At 39.2% G+C, this 26,182-nt stretch overlaps 1 protein-coding gene and 1 pseudogene across 10 annotated transcripts in view; one reads left to right on the forward strand and one right to left on the reverse strand.

Annotated features, from left to right (window-relative positions):
* The window catches only part of CADPS2 (calcium dependent secretion activator 2), a 689,394-nt gene that overhangs the window by 25,711 nt on the left and 637,501 nt on the right, over positions 1 to 26,182 (forward strand). The window lies entirely within an intron of this gene.
* On the reverse strand, positions 13,668 to 14,611 carry LOC150001949 (transcription factor BTF3 pseudogene; annotated as a pseudogene).

The following is a 26,182-nucleotide window of genomic DNA, read 5'->3' on the forward strand; positions in this document are numbered from 1 at the left end:
ATGAGGGTGAAGCCCTCATGAATGGATTAGTTCCCTTATAAAGGGATCCCAGAGAGCTCTCTCATCTCTTTGTGTCATGGGAGGACACAGCAGGAAGATGACCATGTGTGAACCAGGAAGTAGGCTCACACTAGACACCAAATCTGTCTGTGCTTTGATCTTAGACTTTCTAGCCTCCAGAACTGTGAAAAATAAATGTTTATTAAGTTGCCCAGTCAATGGCAGTTTTGTGTATAGCGGCCTGGACAGACTGGGACACTACTCCAATATGTCTTGTGCATGCCTGATCTTATTTTAGTATTTTTCTTGGAGGATCCAAACTAATGTGCATGATATTTAAATAATAAAAATAATTATAATAAGTAAAACTGACATGAGTGAGTTGAGAAGCACAACTCTCTCACTGTAGACATACAACATAACTAGCCCTAGCCCAGGTGGCAGTAAAGGAGCCACTAGCTACAGTATGCTCTTGGCGGAATAAGAATGTAGCCAAGATAAAGGGAAAGATCTAATAAACTGTGTCTTCACTAGCTATTGCTAGAGCTTCTGCTGATATTAATTAGCTCTTTGAATTGAAATCTTCTTCAGGCAGACACAATCAAAAGATTTTTATATCAGCTGCTACCAAACAGAGGTAAACATAAATGCTTAATAAAACTTTGTTAAATTGAGTAGACATTTCTAAGTTTCATTTTGCTTGGGAACTGTGAGTTGGTGACAAAGACCTCATTGGTATCTGGGGAGAGCAAAGATTGAGGAGTTCTAGGGTTCATGAATTCTGAGATTTTACTAGGAATTCTTCCTAGCAATCTACAGCAATGGCATTTTGAATGTCCAAAGTACAAATAGTCCAGCTGTCAGAATTCATCTATGCTATAAATATATTTTAAAACATTTGGGAGCTTCTGGTCAAGATTATAGTGTAGGTATTTGTGGTGCTAAAATCCTCCCACATCCACATCAAAAATACCACTAAATTCCAGGACAACCATCATTCAGAACCACATGAAATCTAGCTGAATAGAAGTCCTACAACTAAAGATATAAGGAAGCAGCCACATCAAGACTGGTAGGAGGGGTGGAGATGCGGAACAGGTTAGTCCCACACCCACGTGTGGCAGATAAAAATCAGGAGGGATATCTCATCTGCAGAGGTCCCCCATATGGATTTACTCAGACTTATTCCCTTTAAGCTCCATCACTGGGACAGTATTTCGAAAGGCATCAGGGACATACGGGGAGGAACTGAAGTGTCTGACATCAGTATGAAAGCTGGAGGGACAACTTTCTCTCAGAGAGAAGTACTGGCAGAAACCAATGTTCCTTTTATGAGCCCTCGTTGCACAGAGAAGGCAAGTGGGTGCCATATCTGAGTCTTCATCAACCTGGCTTTGACTGTTCACCCCACTCTGGAGATTCCCTGAGACCCCTTCCACCAATTTGTGGGCCTATTCAAGCTGTTTCCAGTGACTTCTCCATATGAATGACCTGTCTTGGCTCATGCTTTAGAATTTCTTATAATTTCTCAAACAAGCAGCACCTGTCCTCCATATGTCCTGTACCTCTTGCTACATGGCCCCAGGCCTGGCACTAGTGGAAGCCGGTCTTGGTTTATAGCTTGGCCTTTCCTGGGTACCTCCAAGCACAGCATGAGTAGCAGTCATCTGTAGATGGCTTTGTAGCTCATGCTAGATGGCCCTGGGCAGGACACAAGTGGTGGCTGACCTTGGCATGCACCTCCTGGGAGACCCCAGAGCCAGCACACCCAGTGGACAGCTTCAGACCAAATTGAAGTACCTCCAAACCACTCCAAAAGTGACACCTTCAAGGGGCAGACTCAGTGGGCATCATAGCCCTGCTGAAGTAATCCCTGTTGTATGGATTGGACCCTGCACAGCTGGTCCTCCACTATGTTCACAGCCAGTTCTTGTAGCTAATCAGCCCTGGGGGTAAGTCCCTTTCATTGATTTGCCATTAGCAATCAAAGCTCAACTACAACAGGAACATATACACAGCCCACATAGAGGGGCATGCCTGGAGTGTCTAGTGTGGGTGATTAGAGAGGCTGTGCCACTAGACCGTACAGGACACCTATTGCATTCAGCTACTCTGTCAAGCCTGGAAGATGTGGGAGCTCTACCTAATACATAGAAACAAACAGAGGGAGGCTGCTGAAATGAGGAGACAAAAATATTCCAAATGAAAGGACAGAACAACACTATATAAATATAACTAAACAAAATGAAGTCAAGCAATCTACTAGATGTAGAGTTCAAAACACTGGTTATAAGGGTGTTTAATAGACCTAGGGGAAGAGTAGATGAACTTAGAACTTAACAGCATGAAATAGGACATGGAAACTATAAAAAAGAACCAGTCAGAAATTAAGGCTTTAGTAATTGAAATGAAGGATAATTTACAGGGAATTAGTAATAGAGTAGATGCATCCAAGAATCAAACAGTGATTTGGAATGTAATGAAGCAAAAAGCACCCAATAAGAACACACACACAAAAATTAAATTGTTTTAAAAACAAGGTTAGTGTAAGGAGCTTCTGGGACAACTTCAAATGTACCAACATTTGTATCTTTGGGGTTCCAGAAGGAGAAGAAAGAGATCAAGAAATTGAAAATCTATTTTAAAATAATTATGACAGAAAACTTTCCTAACCTGGTGACAGAAATAGACATTGAAGTCCAAGAAGCAGAGAGTCCGAAACAATATGAACCCAAAGAGGCCCATACCAAGACACATCATAATTAAAATGCAAAAGGTTAAAAACAAATAGAATCTTAAAAGCAGCAAGAGTAAAGCAAATAGTTATCTACAAGGGAGTTTCCATAAGACTGTCAGCTGATTTCTCTACAGAAACTTTGGAGGCCAGAGGGATTGACAAGAAATATGCAAAGTGTGAAAAGCAGTGACCAACATCAACATTACTCTATCCAGCAAAGCTATCATTTAGAATCAAAGAGATAAAAAGCTTTCTTGACAAGTTAAAGGAGTTCATCACTACCAATCCAATATTACATGAAATATTAGTCTTCTTTAAATAGAAGAAGAAAAAAAAAGGATCAGAAATATGAACAATTAAAAGGCAATAAATACATACCTATCAAAAATTAAATCTAAAAATCAGACAAGCAGAACCAAAACAGATTCATAGGTGCAGAGTACATTTTGATGGTTGCCAGATAGTAGAGTGGCTGTGGAGTTGGGTAAAAAAGGTGAAAGTATGATATTAAGAAGTACAAATTGGTAGTAATAGAATAGTCATGGAAATGTAAAGTACGGCATAGAGAATATAGTCAGTAATACTTAATAGCTATATTTAGTGTCAAATAGGTATGAGATTTATTGGGATGATTACTTAGTTATATAATGTCTAATCACTGGGGTATACACCTGAAACTAATATAATATTGTATGTCAACTGTAATTGAACAATAAAAATGATTTTTAAAGTTTTGGTAAAATCCAGATTAAAAATTTTAGATGATATCTGACAGCATATTAAGTATTGTGAAAAAATATGTTTTGTTGATGTTTTACAGATTGAGGAGAACTGTAGAATGTGCCCACATGTGTTGTAAATAGTTTTACAAAATTTTGGTAAATATGAAACATTAGATTTGTATTTATGAAAAATAGCAGGCAATTCACATGCTTATTAGTCAGTGATACAAATGTGAATTTCTGATATGTCTCTAGATTGATAAGGAGGCTAGTTTAGATAGAATTTCATTCTTAGCCTTCAAATGAAAACTGTCTATGCAGAAGGTGGAAGGTTTTGTAATTATCTGTTAACCTGCCTGGGATTTACAAAAGCAGGTTCCATGATGTTGCTTTGCATCTCTTTAATAGAACCTGAAAAGCTGTTCCAAGGTATGTTGAAGAATTTTTTTTTTCCTTGTGAAGTCTTTAGAAAGATAGTGTAGGGGAGGAAAAACAATTTTTCTTCTAGTTTCTTGAATGAGACTCCTTTTGTAATAAAATATAGATTTATAGCAGGTAGAAAACAGAAGTTAAATATCATGTATACTTCCTGTATACTTGGCAGAGACCCAGGAAAACTGAGTAACTCCCTCAATGGCTCAGCCCCCCCACTTTAAATACAATCTCCTGCAAAAGATAAAAGGTGCGTGTGTTTGTGCATGTGGTATTGGTAGTGCCAGTTATGGAAGGTTATCAGTCCAAGCACAGTAATGAGTCTGTGGTGGTTACACAGACTTAAGTCAGTTGCCTTCTTTATTAATAAGATTTTCTAGAGATACAGTCATCCCCTCTTTCTGGTACAGAGAGGGAGACACCCTCACCAATGGAGATTTTCTTTCCATATGTAAATGTCTCTTTCAGAAGGGTAACTTCTACTTGGTTTTCAGAGATTTTCCTATGTCTGCTATTTCTTAAAAATAATCAGTCCAAGATAATCCAAGGAGACATATTTTGAAGTGAAAAATTTCCCCCTTCAATAGCTTTTGTGTGTAAATCTTTAGGTTTCCTAGATGTAGTTTCTTCCTTTTCCAGCTTACACTGCTTCTGAGTTTATGTAGTGTGAGTTGCTTGAAGCTGCTGGTTGCCTCGGTATCTGAAACTTGGGCATGAGGGAAGCCAGGGCATTGCATTTTGTACATAGATGCAAAGTATGAAATAGTCCACTAACTTGGAAGTATTTATTTTAACTTGCAATGACCGCTGAATGCTAGTGAAATAAAATGATGTGGGGAGTGGGGGTGGGGCGATGCAAAAAGGCACTAGAGGCCATGGTGCCTGTTCGAATCACAGTTCCTCCACTTTCTGGCATCTGATCTTGAAAACATTAGAGCCTTTGTTAGCCCTGGCTCATTTATGATGAAAATTGATGATTGTTCTCTTTTCTATGAGGTAGCATAGGTGTTTGCCGGTTTGAGGGGAGACTTCTCTTTCTTTATAAATTGAGGACAGATTCAGATTCCCTTCACCTCAAGTGCCAGCAGTGACTGTTCTGAGGGCTGTGTTTCTCAGGGAAGGCTTGTTTTCCTGGAACACTGCCTCTGGGGGATTTCTCTCTTAGTCATGCTTGTCACTGAGCTGAGAGTAAGGACATTGCTTTTATCAGGGACAGATATAAAACTACAAGAGGTTAGCTGTAGGCAAATATAGAATATTTTAATGAAATAATCTCATTAGATAGAAGATTCAAACCTCTTCTGGAAAATTACTATGTAGTTGCTCTACAATAACAGTTATCTTATGCTATTATAAGTGTAATGTTGTCTTTTATTAGTTTTGCTAGATTGTTTTCAGTAATTATCATCAATTAGTATTTTAACCCCTTTACCACTCTTCTATGCCAGGAACATGTCTTCTTGCTCCCTCTTTATGTTCTGAAACAAAATTTATTTTGAAATTAAAGTTTAAATAATTGATAGTTAAGACAATAACTGATAAGCTGAGTTTATTAACTTTATTAATTTCTAGCAGCGTGACCTGAAGCAAAACTACTTTTAAAAATCTCAGTTTTCCCATGTATTAAATTGGCATAAGGATAGTGTCTCTTCTATAGGACTATTGTTAATGGTTAAATTAAAAAAACAACAGTCAAGTAGGTATAGCAAAGACTTAGTAGGTGTTGTCTCTTTTTATTCAACAAATAAGTGGAAAGATATAAGAACGGTAAGTACAATAAAATGGGAAAACATAAAGAGCTGCATACATACTTACTAAAGAAAGTAAAAGACCCATCGGAGTTAAAAGGAACTTCATGGAAGACTTCTGATAGGAAGTAAGTGTTGAACTAGATTATAAGGCCTACCTCAAGAAATAAGAAAAATTTCAAGTAAACAACCTAGTATTGCAGCTTAAAGAACTAGAAGAAGAACAAAAGCAGCCCAAGGTCAGTAGAAGAAAGGAAATAATAAAAATTAGAGCAGAATTGAATGAAATAGAGAACAAAAAAATTATAGAAAAAAATATACAACAAAGAGCTGGTTCTTTGAGAAGATTAATAAAATTGAGAAACCCCTGGCTATATTCACTAAGGAAAAAAAGAGAAAAGAGTCATATAAACAAAATCAGAAATGAAAGAGAAGTTACTCCAGACATCACAGAAATACAAAGAATACTATAATATTATGAAAGACTATATGCAACCAAATTCATTAACCTAGAAGAAATGGATAAGTTCCTATAAATATATAACCTTCTTAGACTGAATCATGACGCATTGGAAAATCTAAATAGACCCATCAACAGTGAGGAAATTGAAACAACCTTCAAAAACCTCCCAGAAAATAAAATTCCAGAACCAGATGACTCCACTAGTGGATTCTACCAAACGTTAAAAGATTTGCTACGTATCTTTCTCAAACTTTTCCAAAAAATTGAAGAAGAGGCAATACTTGCTAACATATTTTATGAGGCCAACATAACCCTGATACCAAAACCTGGTAAAGATAACACAAAAGAAAACTACAGACCAATATCTCTGATAAATATAGATGCAAAAATCCTAAACAAAATACTAGCAAGTCAAATACAACAATAGAGTAAAAAATACATCACAATCAAGTTGGGTTCATTCCAAGGACACAAGGATGGTTCAACGTACGCAAATCGGCAAATTGATCACTGTTAATACATTGCATTAACAAAATAAGATAAAATCAGATTTGATCAATAGATGTAGAAAAAACATTTGCTAAGGTACAACATCCATTTATGATTAAAATAATAAAATAGGTATAGAAGGAAAGTACCTCAATGTCATAAAGGCCGTGTATGAAAAACACTCAGCTAAAATACTCAATAGTGAAAAACTGTAAACTTTTTCTCTAAGGAAGTCCTAGCCAGAGCAATCAGGCAAGAGAAAGAAATAATAACCATCCAAATTGGGAAGGAAGAAGTAGAAGTGTCACTTTTTGAAGATGACATGATTCTTTATATAGAAAAACCTAAAGACTCCACCAAAAAACTATTAGAAACAATAAATATAGTAAAGCTGCAGGATACATAGTGTACAAAAATCCACTGCATTCTTGTATACTAACAATGAAACTTCAGGAAAGGAAATGAAAAAGAATTCCCTTTTCAATTGCACAAAAAGAATAAAATACCTAGAAATAAACTAGGAATATGAAGGACATACATACTGAAAAGTATAAAGCACTATTAAAAGAGATTGAAAAAGACAATGAAATGGAAAGATATTGCATGTTCATGGATTGGAAGAAAATGCCTATATTACCTGAAATAATTATAGATTTAATGTAATCCCCATCAAAAGCCCAATGACATTAAAAAACTAGAACAACAACAACAAAAATTTGCAGGGAACCACAAAAGACCCAGAATACCTAAAGTAATTCTCAGAAAATGAATGAAGCTGGAGGTATCACAATACCTGACTTCAAATTGTATTATGGAACAGTGATAATCCAAACAGTATGGCATTGGCAGAAAAAGACACACACACCAATTAAGCAGAATTGAAAGCTCAGAAGTAAAACCACAAGTAAAGGCAAAAATAAAATAATAGGGCTATATCAAACTAAAAAGCTTCACAGCAAAAGAAACCACCACAGACACACACAAAAGTGACTTTCGGCCAAGATGGAACATAGACAGACACACTGCGTCTCCCTCCACAACTAAGAAGGAATACAACTACCTCAAAACTAGAAACGGCCAGAAGTTCCAGAAAATCAAACTGCATGGAAGTCCAACAAACAAAGATATAAAGAAGAAATACTCATCCAGATAGGTAGTAGGGGTGGAACCGGGATGGAGAGGATACGGTGTGGGGGTGGCAGCAGCAGTGGCAGTGGCGGGCTGGCAGAAAATGAAGTCACACGTTTTTAAAAAGTCAGGAGAGACACCTGGGGAGTGTTCCCAACTCCTCACCGGACCTAGCAGCTCTCGATCCCAGCACTGGGGAAAATCAAGCCTCATTGCTTCTGACTGTACAGACCAGTGGGGGTTGGGGAGGAGCCAGAAACTGCCAGTCTTAGCAGAGTCCGCTTGTTTAAAGGGCCCTCACAGTCCTAGAATGTCTGCAGATCCAACCATTCTGGGAACAATGGCCAGGGCAGCAGCTAGAGGGGTGCCAGTCTGGTGTGGAAGTGGGAGAGGTGCCTGGAAAAGGGTGAGTGCTGGGCAGGCGGCATTGTTCCCTCTCAGACCCCTCCCCCACATACAGCACCACAATGTGGTGAAACAGGTCGCCCTGTACTGATGAATCCCTAGGGCTCCACCCCTTACAATGTAACAGGCACACAGAGGCAAACAAACACAGGAGCCTGTCAAGATGAGGAGACAGAGAAGTATGGCCCAAAATGGGGAACGGATCAAGTTTCCAGTGGGAGAACTAAGCAACGAGGAGACAGACAACCTAACAGAAGCAGAATTTAAAAAACTGCTGATAAAGATGCTCACAGGCTTGACAGATATGCTTGATTATGGTAAATGCATAAGAGAAGAAGTGAAGGCTATGCTAAGTGAAATGGAGGAAAATCCACGCAAAACCAATGGTGAAGGGAAGGAAACCGGGATTCAAATCAATGATTTGGAACATAAGGAAGAAAAAAACAGTCAACCAGTGCAAAATGAGGAAGCAAGAATTGGAAAAGGAGGAAAACTTCCCAAATTTTGCAAAGAAGATGGACATACAGGTCCGGGAAGCATGGAGGGTCCCAGGCAAGCTGTACCCAGAGGGGACCACACCAGGATGCATCATGATTGAAATGCCAAAGGTGAAAGATAAAGACAGAGTCCTGGGGGCAGCAAGAGAGAGGGGGAGAGTTGCCTCCAGGGGGTTGCCTATAGGACTATCAGCTGATTTCTCAGAGGACACTTTGCAGCCAGGAAGGGATTGGCAAGGAGTATTCAATGTGATGAAAGCAACCTGCAACCGGGATTACTGTATCCAGAAAAAGCTATCATTTGGAATGGAAGGGCAGATGACGTGCTTCCCAGACAAGGTAAAGCTAAAGGAGTTCATCATCACTAAGCCATTATTATATAAAATGTCAAAGCGACTTACTTAAGAAAAAGATCAAAACTATGAACACTAAAATGGCAACAGACTGAGAACTATCAACAGCTGAATCTAAAAAATACTAACAAAATCCAACTAAGCAAACCAGAATAGGAACAGAATCATAGGTATGGGGATCATTTGGAGGGTTATCAGCTGGGAAGGGTAAGGGGGAGAAATGGGGAAATGGTTCAGGGATTAAGAAGCATAATCAGTTGGTACAAAATAGGGGGAAGTTAATAATAATATAGGAAAGGGTGAAGCCAAAGAACTTCTATGCATGACCCATGGACATGAACTAAGGGGGGTGGGATTTCTGGAGGTAAGGGGGATACTGGCCAGAGGGGAGCAAAAGGGGAAAATACTGAAACTACTGTAACAACATAAGCAATAAAATATACTTAAAAAAAAGTAACCAAAAGAATGGGAGATGATATTTCCAGAGAATAGCCTCAACAAGGGATTCGTCATTGGCAGCCGTCCGTCTCGAGAGATGATGGTGTAGCTTCTTAAGAGTATCTGCACTGCCGAGAATGGTTGTGCAGTCCGACTCGGGAGTGACACGGTATCTGTCTCCTCCCGTGTTGAATCGACATCTTGCGATGATGCTGGAGTGTCCTCTCCAGTGAAGCTGAAGCTACAGAGCCTGGGCAGGGCGATATGGAGGGTCTGCTGTTGCCCATGCAGCAGACCCCCCCTCTCTTCGCAGCTGAAGGATCCAAGGGAAAGACAGAGTCAATACAGCTTGGCTTCAGGTGCGCCGCAGGAGTTGCCGGTATTGACTACAACGTCAAACCGTCTTAGGGACTCCGGCTCCGGATTTTCTGTCGGGGTTTATTCCCTTAGCCTTTCCCCTGAAGAGGTATGCCGCAAGGCAGCGGAGGTTTTTTGGAATCAGAGTTTTCCTTCTCTGATGTGCCCTGACTGGAAGATCGAACCAGCGACACTTAGCTCGCAGGCCGACGCTCAATCCACTGAGCCAAACCAGCCAGGGAACAACAAGGGATTACTATCCAAAATATTAAAAGAACTCTTACACCTCAACACTGAACAAACAAACATGCAATTAAAAAATGAGCAGAGGGTCTAAACAGACGCTTCTCCCAACAGATATATGAAAAGATGCTCAACTTCATTAGCTATTAGGGAAATGCACTTCAAAACTACAGAGATCTGCATTCCCACCAATAGTACATTAATGTTCCCTTTTACCCATATCCTCTCCAGCACTTGTGTTTGTTGAATTGATAATATCCATTCTGACAGGCATGAGATGATATCTCATTGTGGTTTTAATTTGCATCTCTCTGATAATTGAGCATTTTTTGATTATTAGCATCAAAATGTCCTCTTTGGAGAAGTGTTTGTTCAGACCCTCTGCCCATTTGTAAATTGGGTTGTTTGATTTTGTGGTGTTGAGTTGTATAATTTCTTTATATATTTTGGAAAATAACCCCTTATCAGATGTATCATTGGCAAAGGTGCTCTCCTATGTAGTGAGATGCATTTTTATTTTATTGATGGTTTATTTTGCTATGCAAAACTTTTTAGTTTGATGTAGTATCCTTTAAATTTTTTTTTCTGTTTCCCTTGCCTGAGGAGATAAATCAGGCAAAAATATTGCTATGAAAGATGTCTGAGATTTTACTGCCTTAATGTTTTCTTCTAGGACTCTTATGGTTTCTTGACTTACACTGAAGTCTTTGATCCATTTTGAGTTTATTCTTGTGCACGGTGCTCTAGTGTAACTTTTTTTGCAAGTAACTGACCTATTTTTCCAACACTATGTTGAAGAGACTGTCTTCATTGCATGTCCTTGCCTCCACTGCCAAATATTCATTGGTCATAAAGGTGTGGGTTTATTTCTGGGCTCTCTGTTCTTTTCCATAAATCTACATGAATATTCTTATGCTACTACCAGGCTGTTTTGATCACAGTGGCCTTGTAGCGTAGTTTGATATCATGTATTTTCTTTCTCAAGATTGCTGTGGCTATTCAGGATCTTGGTGGTTCCATGTAACTATTTGGATTGTTTTCTGGATCTGTGAAATATGTCATTGGTGTTTTAATGAGAATTGTATTGAATCTGTAAATTACTTTGAATAGTATAGACGTTTTAATTGTGTTAATTCTCCCAATCCATGAACTTGGTATGTGCTTCCACTTATTTGTATCTTCTGGAATTTCTGTCTTCTGTATTCTATAATTTTCTGAGTATAGGTCTTTTATATCTGTACTTAAATTTATTCCTAGGTAACATTTTTTCTTCAATAGTAAATGGGATTGTTTTCATAATTTTTCTTTGTGAAAGTACATTATTGGTGTATAAAAATGCCACCCATTTCTGAATATTAATTTTTTATCCTAATTTATGAAATTTACTTATCAGTTCTAGAATTTTTTTTTGTGGATCCTTTAAGATATTTTTATGTACAATATCTTATCTGCACATAATGACAGTTTTACTGCCTCATTTCCAATTTGAATGCCTTTTATTTCTTCTCTGATTGCTATGGCTATAACTTCCAGTACTGTGTTGAATAAGAGTGGTGAAAACAGTCATCTCTGTCTTGTTCCTGATCTTAGGGAAACACTTTTAGTTTTGCCCATTGAGTATATTAGCTGTGGGTTTACCATATATGGCCTTTATTATGTTGAGATATAATCCTTCTATTCCCACTTTACTGAGAGGTTTTATCATAAATGGGTTCAGATTTTATTGATTGCTTTTTCTGCGGCTGTTGACATGATCATGTGATTTATATCATTTGTTTTGTGTATGTGATATATCACATTATTGATTTGCAAATATTGTACCGACTTTGCAGCTCTGAACTAAATCCTACTTGATCATGGTTTATGACCTTTTTAATGTATTGATGGGTTCAGTTTGCTAATTTTTTTTTTTTGAGAATTTTAGCATTTGTATTCATCTGGGATATTGGTCTATAATTTTATTTCTTTGTAGTGTCTTTACCAGGTTTTGGAATTAGGATTATGTTGGCCTTGTAAAATGAGCTTGGAAATCTTCCCTCCTCTTGGATTTTTTGGAATCATTTGAAAAGTATAGGTATTAGTTCTTTGAAAGTTTGGTAAAATGCAGACTGGTGCAGCCAATATTTGAAACAGTATTGAGGTCCCTCAAAAAATTAAAAATGAAAGTACCTTTTGACCCATTGATAAATGGGGATGGAAAGAGACTTGACTTGGGGAGGTCAGTACACAATGCAGTAAGCAGATGATGTTTTATTGAGTTATATACTTGAAACCTGTATGGTGGTTTTATTAACCAATGTCACCATAATAAATTTAATAAAAATACATAATAAATTTAAAAAAATAAAAAAGGTAAAATTGGTATAAGGCCAGGTGAGTACTTGAAGCAATATGGAGCAAGGCAGGGGCAGGAACCATTCTGTAAAGTACATCATTTTCTAACTCCTGTGCTGTACATATGAAACTAAGACAAAATGAATGTAAACTGTAATTTAAAAATAAATTAAAAATAACTAAAAAGTACAATGAAATATTACCTAACACCTGTTAAAATGACTGTTATCAAAAGGACAGGTAATAACAAGTGTTAGAGTGGTTGTGGAAAGAAAGGAACCCTCATTTACTGTTGGTGAGAATGTAAACTTGTATAGCCACTATCAAAAACGGTAAGGCAGTTCCTCAAAAAATTAGGATTAGATCCCTGGCCGGGTGGCTCAATTAGTTGGAGCTTTGTACACCAAAAGGTTGCAGATTCAGTTCTCGGTCTGGGCACATACCTATGTTGCAGGGTCACGTGTAGGAGGCAACAGATCAGTGTTTTTCTCTCATATCAATGTTTCTTTTCCTCTCTCTCCCTCCCCCTCTCCCCCTCACCCCTTTTCTCTCTCCCTCTCACCATCTACATCCCTCCCTCCCTCCCTCCCTCCTTTCCTCTTTAAAAATCAATAAACTAATCCTCAGGTGAGGATTAATACATAATTAAAATAGAAAATAATTATTTTAAAAATTGGAATGGAGTTTCCAGATGACTTGACAATTTCTCTTCTCAGTACCTACCTGAAAAATTTGAAAACATTTATTCACAAAGATATGTGCACCCCTATGTTTATTGCAGCATTGTTCATGGTGGCCAAGACATCGAAGGAACCAGAGTTTCCTTGAATAGATGATTGACTAAAGAAGACATGGGACTCTACAAAATGGAATACTACTCAGCCATAAGAAAAAATGAAATGTTGTTTGTGACAACATGGATTATTATGAAAATGTTATGCTAAGCGAAATAAATCAGTCAGAAAAATCTTAAGAACCATATAATTTCATTCATATGTGGGATATAAAACCGAAACTCATAAACACAGACAATAGTATGGACAATAGTATGGTGGTTAGCAGGGGGAAAAGGGTTGGAGGTTAGTAACACGCTAAGCACCAAGCCTGTTTTGTCTTCCTTTCTGTTTAGTATAATGTCAGTCACATGGCGCTTTACATGGTAAAGGGTAAAGGGGGCCAAATATATGGTGATGGAAGATGACTTGACTTTATTTTTTTAAAGTATATTTTATTGATTATATGGTTACAATAGTTCCAATTTTTCCCCCTTTGCTCCCCTCTGCCCAGCCCCCCCGATTTGATTTTAATAATAAAATTCCATCAAAGATTATCTGTCATATTACATGCCATGATTAGCTTTCTACAAACAACTCTGCTTTCTGTGTACAAATTACTGTCAATGAAATAAAAGAAAAGTATACTAGGCAAAGAACTTTATTAATCTTGGTTTCAAACTTTATTCCCAGGCTTCTTCAGCTTAATTTGCTGCAAAGAATGATTTGTGTATAAGCAAAAACTGAAAAGAGCTGCAGTGTCCAAGGGGCTAGGGCTTAAAAATATTAGAGATCTAGATTTTATCAGATCCATAAACAAAATTTGAAAAAGCAGTCATATTATAAAATAGCAGCTCCCAGTAACTTCTTCAAGTTTATCTCCTTCAGAAGTTGACTCAATTCGGTTTGCTTCATTCTTGGAAGCCTCATCAAAATTCTCCACAAGATCTGGAACTTCATCATCATCATCCTCTCCTGTAGCAAGTGGTGCTTTTCCATCCACAGATTGGGCAGAGCTTCATCTAGTCTCCTTAAACTGGTCAGACTGTCTGCACCAAGCTTATTTAAGATGCTGGGCAGCATTTCTGTCAGCTGCTTTGTCTCAGCGTGGCCTGTAATGGTGAATGTGTTCGCTGCCAGAGATGCCTGAACTTTAGGGTTGTTAAAGTGGATCACTGTTCCTTGGTTTGTGAACATATTTACCTCTTCAATGCCAGAGATGTTGTTTACCCCCAACTTCTTTAAGGAGAACTGAAGTTTTTTATCATCTGCTGTAGCTGTTCTGTGAACCACCTTCTTCTTCTTCCTACGAGCAGTACCTTTCCCCCCAATGCGCACTTGTGCCTGCAGTTTGGCGAGTTTCTCTTGGTTCATGATAGTTTCTTTCATCTTGTTGGAGAGAAAACGGGGCCGCGCGGGGGACTAGGGTTGGTGCTCAGGGGGGTCTTTGGCAGACCAGCTGAAAATAAGCGCGCACACGTGGGGACGCAAGATGGCAGCTCCCGATTTGATTTTAGATGGCATAAAAAGAGAAAAAAAAAGATGAATATGAGAAATAATGGAGAAGTAGACTTAAATTTAGGTATTTAGAGAAGCTGTCCTCAAACTGTAGAATTCATTAAAGACTAAGGTGTCTGACTGCCAGGCATTCTAAGTCAGCATTCCTGGCATGTGGCACAGGAATTTGCATTTAAAAAGCACCCCAGTTACAGTTACTGGCCACATTAAGCACTTTTGGTAAAGGATTGCTGTGAGGTCATGCATAACATGGCATACTGCAGAAGGGAGAGGATGCCAACTTGAGGGTCATCTCAGGAATCAAGAGCTTCAGTGACTTTGTTGGAATCAGTTCTATTGGTCAGGATTCTTCAGAGAAATAGAACCAGTTGGGTGTGTGCGTGTGTGTGAATATATGTAGATTGAGACGAGAGGAGATTTATTATAGGAATTGGCTCACATAATTGTGGAGGCTGAGAAGTCCCTCAGTCTGCTGTCTGTGAAAGCTGGGTGATACAATTCAATCTGAGGCCAGAGATCTGAGAAATGAGAGGTCCATGGTATTAAGTCTGAGTCCAAAGGTTCAAGAACCAAAAGCTCTAATGTCCATAGGCAGGAGAAGTGGATGTCCCAGGGCAAGCAAAGAGCAAGTTTGCCCTTCCTCAATGGATTGGATCCTCATTGGATTGGATGATGCCCATTGGCATTTGTGAGGATAATCTCCACTCATTCTTCTGATTTAAATACTAATGTCTTTGGGAAACATCCTCCCAAACACATCCAGCTATATGGGCATCCGTTAGCCCCAGTGAAACTGACACATAAAATTAACATCACAGTAGCTTTAGTATCATCTTTGTTTTGTTTCCTGAAACCTCATTTTTGACTGTTCAGCTTATTTACTCTTGCTTGTTCCTTACCAAGATATAAATAACCAGTCTGCCACATCTTTCAAATTTTGGCTATTTGGAGAGTTACCAACATAGTGTTCTGTTCAGAGCTTATATCACGATTCCTCCATTTCTATAATAATTTTCATGCTGAATAAATGAATATATATATATAGTTTATGTAAAAATTGAGGTGGCATTTCAAACACCTCATTCTTGGCTTTAGATTTCCTATGTTAAGGTACTTTTGTATCCAACTAAACTCAACCTGAAGTTTACTTTTGAGATTTACGAAGTATACTCATCAAAATTCTCAGCATTTGTAAAATATTTACAATAATTTTCTTGGTATTGGAAAGATTTACACCTTTTGCTTTGGGCTACAATTTAGTATACAATCTTTCTAACATATGAAGCAATTTTTCTTGCACAGGGTTGTTAAATCAGTTTTAGATATTTTTATTTAGAGATGAATAAACTTTGATAACTAGATTATATAGTACCTTTATCACTTACTATTTGAACATCCTTAGCACTTTAATTTTAATAACAACTAAATGGAATATGTAAGATGCAGTGCTTGCCATATAGTACCTTGCATTACCATAAATGTCTCAAAAAACTTAACCATCCAATCTCTGTAGGTAAACAGCTAGAACACACCATATTTTCTAACTCCTGAATTTTTGGCTATGTACGTGTGCCATCTCCTGTGATATTTTAAACATTCTGTTGATGTGCAGTCATAATGCAACTTTGTGTTTTCTCTTCTGTCCCTCCAAACATGCTTGATTATTTTTAAAACATGCCTGGGGGGAGGGGAATGGGGAAAGGCACCTGTGTGCTCCACAGAGAGAACAGCACTGGGTCCTCCATCCTGAGGGCTTTTATCTGGAGGTCTTAGGGGAGGATCTCAATTGAATATTCACCAGCTTTTCAGGTGTGCATCCTCAGGGTTGTGATCTCCACTGATTGGTCAGCACCAGGGCAGGGGGTCATTAGACAATGCATCTGGTCCCGATGTCAGCCATGGCATCTCTTGTCTGGTTTTGCTGCTTTTCTGGGCCTGAAGCTGACACACAGCTGAAGCCTAGGTGTCATCTCTAGGGGTTAATGCTTAAAGGAGTGGTCATGCAAGGGATTTTTGCCTGTGCTAAGCACCTGCAACCCACTGCTGTGGTCTATCATTCCTACTCTGCTCATGTATAGCCAATGGCCTACTCCAGGTGTGGTAATAAGATATAGAATTACAGAAGACACAAATCAGGTCTTTGTAGGATGTGTCTTCAGGATAGACTTTAGGACAGAAGTGAAAATGGAACATCTTGAAAGCTAAGTAGTTGATCAATATGTGGAGAATTGAAGGCAGATAAGAGGTGGGGTGAATTCAAAGCAGATTGAACCAAATATTTGAAGGCACAAGCACATGAACTAGAGGTTGGGGAGCACGCTTTGGGGAGGGTTGCTTAGCCAGATATAAAATTTGGCAGATAGGTGGGGAGTGGATGTAGAGACTTTTGCTGGAGTTGGGGCCTTATTCTGTAAAGTGAGATCTAGTAAAGGGTTTTTGAGAGAAGAGAACAAGGTCAGATGCGTGCTTTTAGAAACACTGTTCTGGGCAAATATAAGGAGGATTGGTTAGAGGAAGGCAAGGTGTCATGGCAGGTTTTAACAAAACCATGACAACCTGAACTGAGATTGTAGAAACTGAGAAGGTGGGTAAAGAGATACTGTGTTGGGAGGATATGTGGGACTTGATCATGGATTGAATGAGCAGGAGGAAAAGGTTAGGAATTTACAATGAATCCCAAATTGTGGACATTTTGACTGGGTGGATGGTGGGGGATTTCCATATTGTGAATGTAGGCCGAGCAGTGCTGAGTTTGAGATGATTGTAATCCAGGCACTTTAGTGGGACTCACTGTCTCTTGAGGTCTGGGCTGTCAGTCTGAGCCCTGGGAAGGGTCAGTGTTTTAAGTAGAGGTGTTGATGAGGATTCCAAAGGAAGTCGATAAAAATCTATTTCTTTTGAAACAGGACTTTATTTTCTTAGAGGTGGCAGGCAATTCACTAGATTTGAGTCAGCTTATCTGGCAGCCAACTTTGCAGGCCTTGAGCTGGGGCTACAACACTGTCATTAATGAAAAGTACATCTCAAGTTTGTCATCTGTTTGTCATCAAATATCCCTTCATTCCAAGGTTTAGTTTAAATTTTGACAGTAGAGAGTGATACTTCATAGGCCAAAGTAATGGTATGATTGGGCTGGTTTTTCATTCCTCTTAAACTTATTTTGATAGCTTTTTCCATTGTGGCAGATATATGTATAATTAAGTTCTGTCATTTTCTTTTTCTCTCCATTTTTATATATTGTTGAGGGAATTTCTTCTGTGGGCTCTTTGGTAGGAAAGGAAAATACCCAATTTTTGTAAATAAGTACAGGTTTTTTGCCTAGCACTCATTAAGAAACGGAAATTATCTGGTATTCACAGAAAGCACTGCTTTGTGAATGAAGCCTCTTGTTTTTCCAACTCAGGTATCTTTAGTTAATTTTGAAATCAACATAATCTCTAAATACCTTAATCATGTGAGATTAAAGCATTGTTTTCCTTTGTGACTTCTTCCACATTCATATATGATAGTTGTATTTTTGATTTCTGCACCTGATTATAGTTCCATTTTTAAAACACTTCTCTGGTACCGTGGTTACTGAAAGGCTTAGCAGGCTCTCTAGCTTATTTCCTTTAGAGCAAAATCATGATTGTTTTCAAACTAGGCATTGCTTGGGCTCTTATTAGATAGTGTAGATAAGTGCTTCCTTTTCCCCATCTTGTTTTCTTTTTAATTTTTTAAAAGTATATTTAATTGATTATGTTGTCACAGTAGTCCGAATTTTTTTCCCTTTGCTCCCCTCTGCCCAGTACCCCCCTTCCCTCCAGAAATCCCACCCCCCTTAGTTCATGTCCATAGGTTGTGCTTCACCCTTTCCTGTATTATTCTTAACTTCCCCCTGTCTGTTTTGTTCCAATCAGTTATGCACCATTTCCCCATTTCTCCCCCTCCCCCCTCCAAATGATCCCCATATCTATAATTCTGTTTCTATTCTGGTTTGCTTAGTTGGATTTTGTTTTTATTTTTTAGATTCAGTTGTTGATAGTTGCGACTTTGCTGTCATTTTAATGTTCATAATTTTGATCATCTTTTTCTTAAGTAAGTCCCTTTGACATTTCATATAATAATGGCTTGGTGATGATGAACTCCTTTAGCTTTACCTTGTCTGGGAAGCACTTTATCTGCCCTTCCATTCTAAATGATAACTCTGCTGGATAGAGTAATCTTGGTTGTAAGACTTTACTTTTCATCACCTTGATTACTTCTTGCCAGTCCCTTCTTGCCTGCAAAGTTTCTTTTGAGAAATCAGCTGATAGTCTTATAGGCACCCCTTTGTAGGTAACTCTCTGCTTTTTTCTTGCTGCTTTTAAGATTCTCTCTTTGCCTTTCACCTTTGACATTTCAATGATGATGTATCTTAGTGTGGGCCTTTTTGGGTCTAACTTGTTTGAGACTCTCTGTGCTTCCAGGACTTGTATATCTATTTCTTTCATCAAATTTGGGGAGTTTTCCTTCATTATTTTCTCACATAAGTTTTCAATTTCTTGCTCTTCCTCTTCTCCTTCTGGCACCCCTATGGTTCAGATGGTGGCACGTTTAAAGTTGTCCCAGAGGTTCCTAAGCCACTCCTCACTTTTTTTCAGTTCTTGTTTTCTCATTCTGTACTGGTTGACTTTTTTTTTCTTATGTTCTAAATCATTGATTTGAACCCTGCTTCCTTTCCCTTCACCATTGGCTTTGTGTGGATTTTCCTTTGTTTCATTTAGCATAGCCTTCACTACTTCCCTTATGTGTCTGCCGTACTTAAGTATATCTGTCAAGCCTGTGAGCATCTTTATCACCAGTGTTTTGAACTCTGCATCTGTTAAGTTGGCTATCTCCTCGTCGCTTAGTTCTCCCATAGAACCTTGATCCATTCCCCATTTTGGACCATACTTCTCTGTCTCCTCATCTTGACAGGCTCCTGTGTTTGCCTCTGTGTCTTAGGTAGAGTTGTTGCACCTGTTACATTGTAAGGGGCGGAGCCTTAGGGATTCATCAGTCCAGGGCGACCTGTTTCACCATGTTGTGGCACAGTGTGTGCGGGAGGTGTCTGAGAGAGAACAGAGCTGCTTGTTCAGCATTCGCCCCTTTTCCAGGCACTTCTCCCACTTCCCTGTGGGGCTGGCGCCTCTCTAGCTGCTGCCCTGGCCATCGTTCCAGAGTGGGTGGGTCTGCAGATGTTCTAGGAACCTGTGTGCTCTTTAAACAAGCAGACCCTGCTGAGAGACTGGCAGTTTCTTCCTGCACCTCGAACCCCACTGGTTTGCACAGTCAGAAGCAATGAGGCTTGATTTTCCCTGGCGCTGGAAATGTGAGCTATGCGGTCTGGTCTGGTGCTGGGAACTCTCCCCAGGTATGCCTCCTGAATTTTTAAAACAGGTGACTGTGCTTTCCACCAGCCTGCCAGCGCCGCTGCCACCACACCAGGTCCCATCTGCCCCGGCTCCTCCCCTCCTACCTATCTGGATGAGTATTTCTTTTTTATATCTTTGTTAGTTGGACTTCTATGCAGCTCAGTTTTCTGGAACTTCTGGTTGTCTCTAGTTTGATGTAGTTGTATTCCTTCTTAGTTGTGGAGGGAGTCACAGTGTGTCTGTCTAGGCCTCCATTTTGGCCTAAAGTGCTCTACTTTCTTTTTCATATATCAGATTGCAAGCACCTTTTAATGATTTTTTGCATACTGTGATTATTTTGAATATTATTTAATATTAATCTTCAAAGTATCTGACATGGTTGCAGGAATAGGGAAAGACTTCAGATTGTGAAGGACCTTTACTGGATTTCAGGGCAGGGCCTGAGTTGACAAAAACAGAGCTGCAAACCAGAACTGAAAACAGAAGAGAGATCGGGAGGATGGCCTTATGCTCTTGGACCAAATTTCTCTTCTTTGGTCCTCTAGATCCACCTTTCATCCTTCAGACCTGTGTGGATTCTTGCCCTCTGGCTTCTGGTTGAATTTTGCCTATGGGAACCTGGCAGAAGTTGGAGGGGGGAAGGAATGAAAAGTCAAAGTTACTTACTCCTTTTCTTCTACCCACTCTTCCCTTGCAAGGTTATTTGGAGTAGGCTGTGCTCCTTAGCCAGAGCTCACTGCTCCCCACGAAGTAACAACTTTCAGTAGCTGCCCCTTCACCTCTTCCTTTTCATCTGGGGACTAACAACTCTGTTGCTGCTAGTCCAGGCCAAGGGACCAGCCTTGTGGGTCCCTTCCACCCACACCTTGTAAACCACCCTTTTTAAAATAAACCTTTCTCATAGTATCCCATTCTGAGTGTCCCATCTGTTTCCTCTTGGGACTCTGGTGTCACTAGCCATAATTTGCTTAGAGTGGAAATTCTGGATAGCATACTTAGTAGGAATTAGGCTCTTTACATTTGAATTTAGTTGACTCAGGCTGAAGGTCTTCAGTTCTTCCTTCTTAGGATGGTTTTAGAAGGAAGAGCTGAGAATTGAAGTTGGCTTTTCTATTTCTTTTGTGTGTCAAGAGGTTCTGATTTTTATTTATTTGTATATTCATATCTTTGGATTTTCTCTTTTGACTGTTATCTCCTGTAACAAATCTTGAGGGAAATTAATATCCCTACAGAACACTTATAAATACTCAGTTTTCATTTCTCCCTCAATTTTGATTAGTAAATTGGTTTAAAATGTGTTTATGGTAACTATGACATGTTGTATGCTATGAGGTGTAGATTTGAATGGAAAGTTTTCTATGGTCATACATTATCTAGTTATTTATCAAGTAATTCTTCCCAATTCTTTGGTTTGATATCTAATTTATTATATATTAAATTCCATATAGTTAGATCTTTCCTGGGACTTGTAATTTTTTTACATCAATCTTTTCTAATTTTTTGTTAGTGTACTAGGATGTTAATGATTGTTATCTTGTAATAAATGTTATCAGGTTCAGTGCTGACCTGCCTTATCCATTCCATTTAGTGTACTTGACAACATATTTTATTCTTCCAAATTAAGTTTTGATTTATTTTGTCAATGAGTTTTTTTTTGTTTGTTTAATGTGTTTTATTGATTATAATGTTACATTTGTCCCAATTTCCCTTCCCTCTTCTCCCCTCCACCCGGTGGCCCCCCTCCCTCCAGTTGTCCCCCCCTTTTAGACCATGTCCATTAGTTGTGCATATAGTTCTTCTCAACCTCTCTCTGTCTATTCCATTCCCTCCTACCACGCTCCTTAATTCCTATATCATCTCCCTCCCTCTCCCCATTCCCCCTCCCTGCTGACCTCCCCCCCAATATGCTCCCCATACCTATAGTTCTTTTTCCACTCTCGTTGCCTCTTTAGTTTGCCTTTGTTTTAATTCCCTAGCTTCTGTTGTTGGTTCTTGTGATGCAGTTTTCATTTTAGATTTCATAGTTTTGATCCTCCTTTTTCTAAACCAGTCCCTTTAACATCTCATATAACAGTGGTTTGGATCTAATGAACTCTTTCAGTTTTATTGTGTCCTGCAAACACTTTCTCTGCCCTTCTATTCTGAATGACAATTTCACTGGATAGAGTATTCGTGGTTGTAGGTTTTGGATTTTCATTACTTTGAATATTTCTTGCCAGTCCCTTCTTGCCTGCAGGGTCTCCCTTGAGAAGTCAGCTGATAGTCTAATTGGGACCCCTTTGTACATGATTCTTTTCTTCTCTCTTGCTGCTTTTAAGATTCTCTCTTTATCTTTAACTTTTGACATTTTGATTATAATGTGTCTTGGAGTGGTTCTCCCTGGGTCCAGTTTTTTTGGAACTCTCTGTGCTTCCTGGACCTGTAAGTCTGTTTCCTTCCCCAAGTTTGGGAAGTTCTGCTTTATTATATTTTCACTTAATTTTTCAATTTCTAGTTCATCATCTTCACCCTCTGGCAAACCAGTGATTCTTATGTTGGGCCTTTTATAGCTGTCCGAGATGTTTCTGATCCTCTTATCATTTTCCTTGCTTCCCGTTTTTTCTCTCTGCACTGGTTGACTGTTCCTTCTCTGTGTTCTGGTTTGTTGATTTGAACTCTGGATTTTATTTCCTCACCATCTGTCTTGTATGTGGTTTTGTTCCTTTCAGTATGAGTGTTTTTCGCTTCTTTCTCATCTTTTCCCAGATCTTTTGTGAATTCTGTAAGCCACCTGATAACAATGGCCCTGAACTGAGCCTCTGACAGGTTTCTTATTTGTTCATCTGTCAGATTCTTCATGTGTTGCCTGGTTAGCTGCGCCACAGGGATTTCTATAGTTGTCTGCCTCATTTTGACAGATGCGTTTTGTTTTCTTGGGCCGGCTATAGGGGGCAGTGCCTGTGTACTCGTCACAACCCAGCGACCAGCGCCGATCTGCAACCTTTCTCGCAGGTGCTTTGTCGTCACTGCCCAGCTACCAGTGGCGATCCACAACCTATTTCGCAGCCCTGTGGTGCTTTGTGTGGGGGCGGGGGTCCAAGATGGATTCACACAGTTATTCCGTTAGGAGACCGGGATCCGTCCTCCCGCCCCCTGGGCCTCACTGTTCGAGGCGATGTGGTGGCTGCTTCTCCCAGCGTTGGGGTCGAGAGCCGCCTGGGTTTGACTGCAGCCGGGATTGTCCTCTCTGCCGCTGGGATTGTTCTCCCTGCCGCTGTCCCTGGTGCGACCGCAAACAGTACCACCCACTTTCGCTCTTCCTACCTGCCCAAAGAGCGCCGCTGGTTTATAACTTCATACGTTGGGCTTCCGTGTAGTTTTATTTTCTGGAATTTCTAGTTATCTTTTGTTTTGAAGTAGTTGTATTCCTCTCTAGTTTTAGAGGGAGGCCGAGCATGTCCATCTAAGCCTCGATCTTGGCCGGAAGTCTGCCAATGAGTTTTTATTGATAGTGTGACTAATATTCCAGAAAAAATAGAATTTTAAAAATTGACATTTTTGCAATATTTAGTTTTTTTGTAAAGGAAGATGCATTATTTCTCCGTTTATTTCTTACATTGAGTTATTCCTTTAAAAATGTTACATAATTTTATTAGAGACATAAACTCTGGCTCAGTTTAATCTTTCATAATTTTTGTTGATCTTGTGGGCTTCTTGTGATAGTTTCTGCTAGTTGCTTGTATACATGTGATAGTTTCTGCTAGTTGCTTGTATACAGGAATGCAATTTTTATTATGTACTTGGATTCTTTACTAAATATTGTTAATGTTCACAGAGCTTACCATTATCTTTTCTGTAATTATTAGTAATGTCTGTAAATAATGTCCTAATTTACAGCATTTATTGTGATGTCTGTTTTATATCCTAGCATTAAGAATTTTCAAAGGGATATTAATAATGATCATAATAGGCTTGCTTTTGGAGCTGATATGTTGGAAGAATTCTCCAGTTTTCTTTAATGAAGCATGTTTTGGTTCTTTGTTTAGTGTGACAGTATTTGTCATGTTTAGTAACTTCTCACTATTCTGATATTTAAAATGGTTTATTCAGAAAAATAATGAAAAATTTGTTTTTGATTTTCAGATATATTTTACATAGTAACAAAACTCATTGTGTGTTGGAGGCTACTACTGTTTGCCTTTCTAAATTTGTGGTATGTGGCTATTATGGGGTAACTCCTTTGTTAGCCTTAGGTACACTTGTCTTAAATGGGCTGTGTTGAGCATCTATGCTATTTACCATTATATTTCTTGAGGAGATTTCTTTGACTCTGGCTCCCTTCAGCCCACTATCTACTCTGGTATATACACCGTTTCAGAAGAGATGGAGCAAGGTAACAAGACGAATCCAGAATTTGGTAATTGTGGATTTCTTACTTTCTTTTCAGGGCTGTTGTAGACTGCCTTGCTGAATGTTATGCACAATCACATAAGGTCATGGTTTAACAGCCTATTGTTACAGAAACAGGGGAGTCCAAAAACAAACCCCAGAGTTTGCAGCTGGGAGATAGAGGGCAGGAAGCAGCTTTCAGGATGCCCTTGCATGCCTGGAGCTAGTGGCTGGAAACATTGTTGCAAAGATCCGCTTTACTTTTAAGACTCAGGAAATGGGAGGGATCTTGGACTGTGGTCTGGTATGGAAGAAGCAGACAGAGCCTACGTAGGGTTCTGTGAATGGTCAGGACGGTTTGCAACACCCACTGCATGAGAGGTCAGGACGGTTTGCAACACCTACTGCGTGAGAGGATGCAGGGAGAGAGAGGAGGCAGGGAGGAAGAGAGGAGCTGTGGACATTTTGGGCTGGCTCTGGCTCTAGGAGGCTCTCTCTCTCAGGCTCTCTCTGGCCCTCACGCCCTCACTCTCTGGCTCTTGTGGGCTCCCTCCATGTGGCTTGGAGAAGGAGTCTCTAGGCTGCTTAAAGAAGAAGCTCTTGCCAGGCTGCTTTGAGAAGGAGAGGAGATCCGAGCAGTTTACAGGAAGAAGGCAATTTACAAGGAGGCTGAGAATCCAGGCGGTCCTGCATTGAGAGCTGGAGGGCACCACAGCACAGAAAGGCCCTCCCCAATCAGAACTGAGTGATTGGCAGCTACTGGTAAAGCTGAACTGTGCCTAGGAAGTAGGGAAACGGTGTTTCTGACTTTCGTAAGACTGGCCAGGTCTCGGAGGGGGAGGCAGGACTATGTGTAAATAATTCTTTTTCTTTTCACCAAACTCTGGTATTAAGAGTTATAATTCTGGCGGCGGGCAATTGGACCCCTAACTAAACAGCTCATGGGTTCTGTTTCAATCGGAGCAGCCCAGGGGTTCCGTTACACTATTGCCTAGGGTAATAAATTCCTGTTAGTACTTATACTGGTACAACTTTAAACTGTGTTCACTTATTTAGTGATAGTGGGAGATATTGATGTAAGGTAGTAGTGATGCTCAGTATTAGAGTTGGAAAGTGGATATACAGTTATCATAAATGTATCACACAAATAAGACATGCATGGTACATGCATAGCTCTGTACACATGTGAGAAAAAATTTAATCTCTTGGCTGACAGAGTGTTGTAATCTTTATTGTAAATCAATTAGGAGAGCCAAATTGAGTATCAATTAAAATTTAATGTTACTTTTATGTGCTTTTGGATGTTTTTAATAATCTTTATTTACAACTGAATTATTTAAATAAACTTGAAAAATAGAATGGCCCTGGCTGGGTAGCTCAGTTGGTTAGAGCCTCATTCTCCCAATTGCCAAGGATGTGGGTTTGATCCCTGGTTAGGGTACATACAAGAAGCAGTGGAAGAACAAATTGATATCTCTCTCTCAATCAATAAAAAACTTTTTAAAAGGGCTTGCTAAAAAAATTTAAAAAATGGCCTATGTTATTAAAGAAAGTAAATTCTAATATACATTAGCTATGAGATAGTCTTTTATATTAGGTATAAGATAATCTAATACAGTATTCCCTTACTTATCATGGATATTACATTCTAGACCCCCCCCATGATGGATGAAAATCGCGAAGTAGAAACCTTACATTTATTTTAGTATTTATATATATTTTAAGGCTTTATAAACCCTTCCGACAAACTTATAAACTGTTCCCAGTCCCTTATTAACCTTTCCCATTCCCTTATTAACCTT

This window comes from Furipterus horrens, unplaced genomic scaffold (assembly GCF_987537825.1).
Source record: "Furipterus horrens unplaced genomic scaffold, mFurHor1.1.pri manual_scaffold_9, whole genome shotgun sequence".
NCBI classification, from domain to species: Eukaryota; Metazoa; Chordata; class Mammalia; order Chiroptera; family Furipteridae; genus Furipterus; species Furipterus horrens.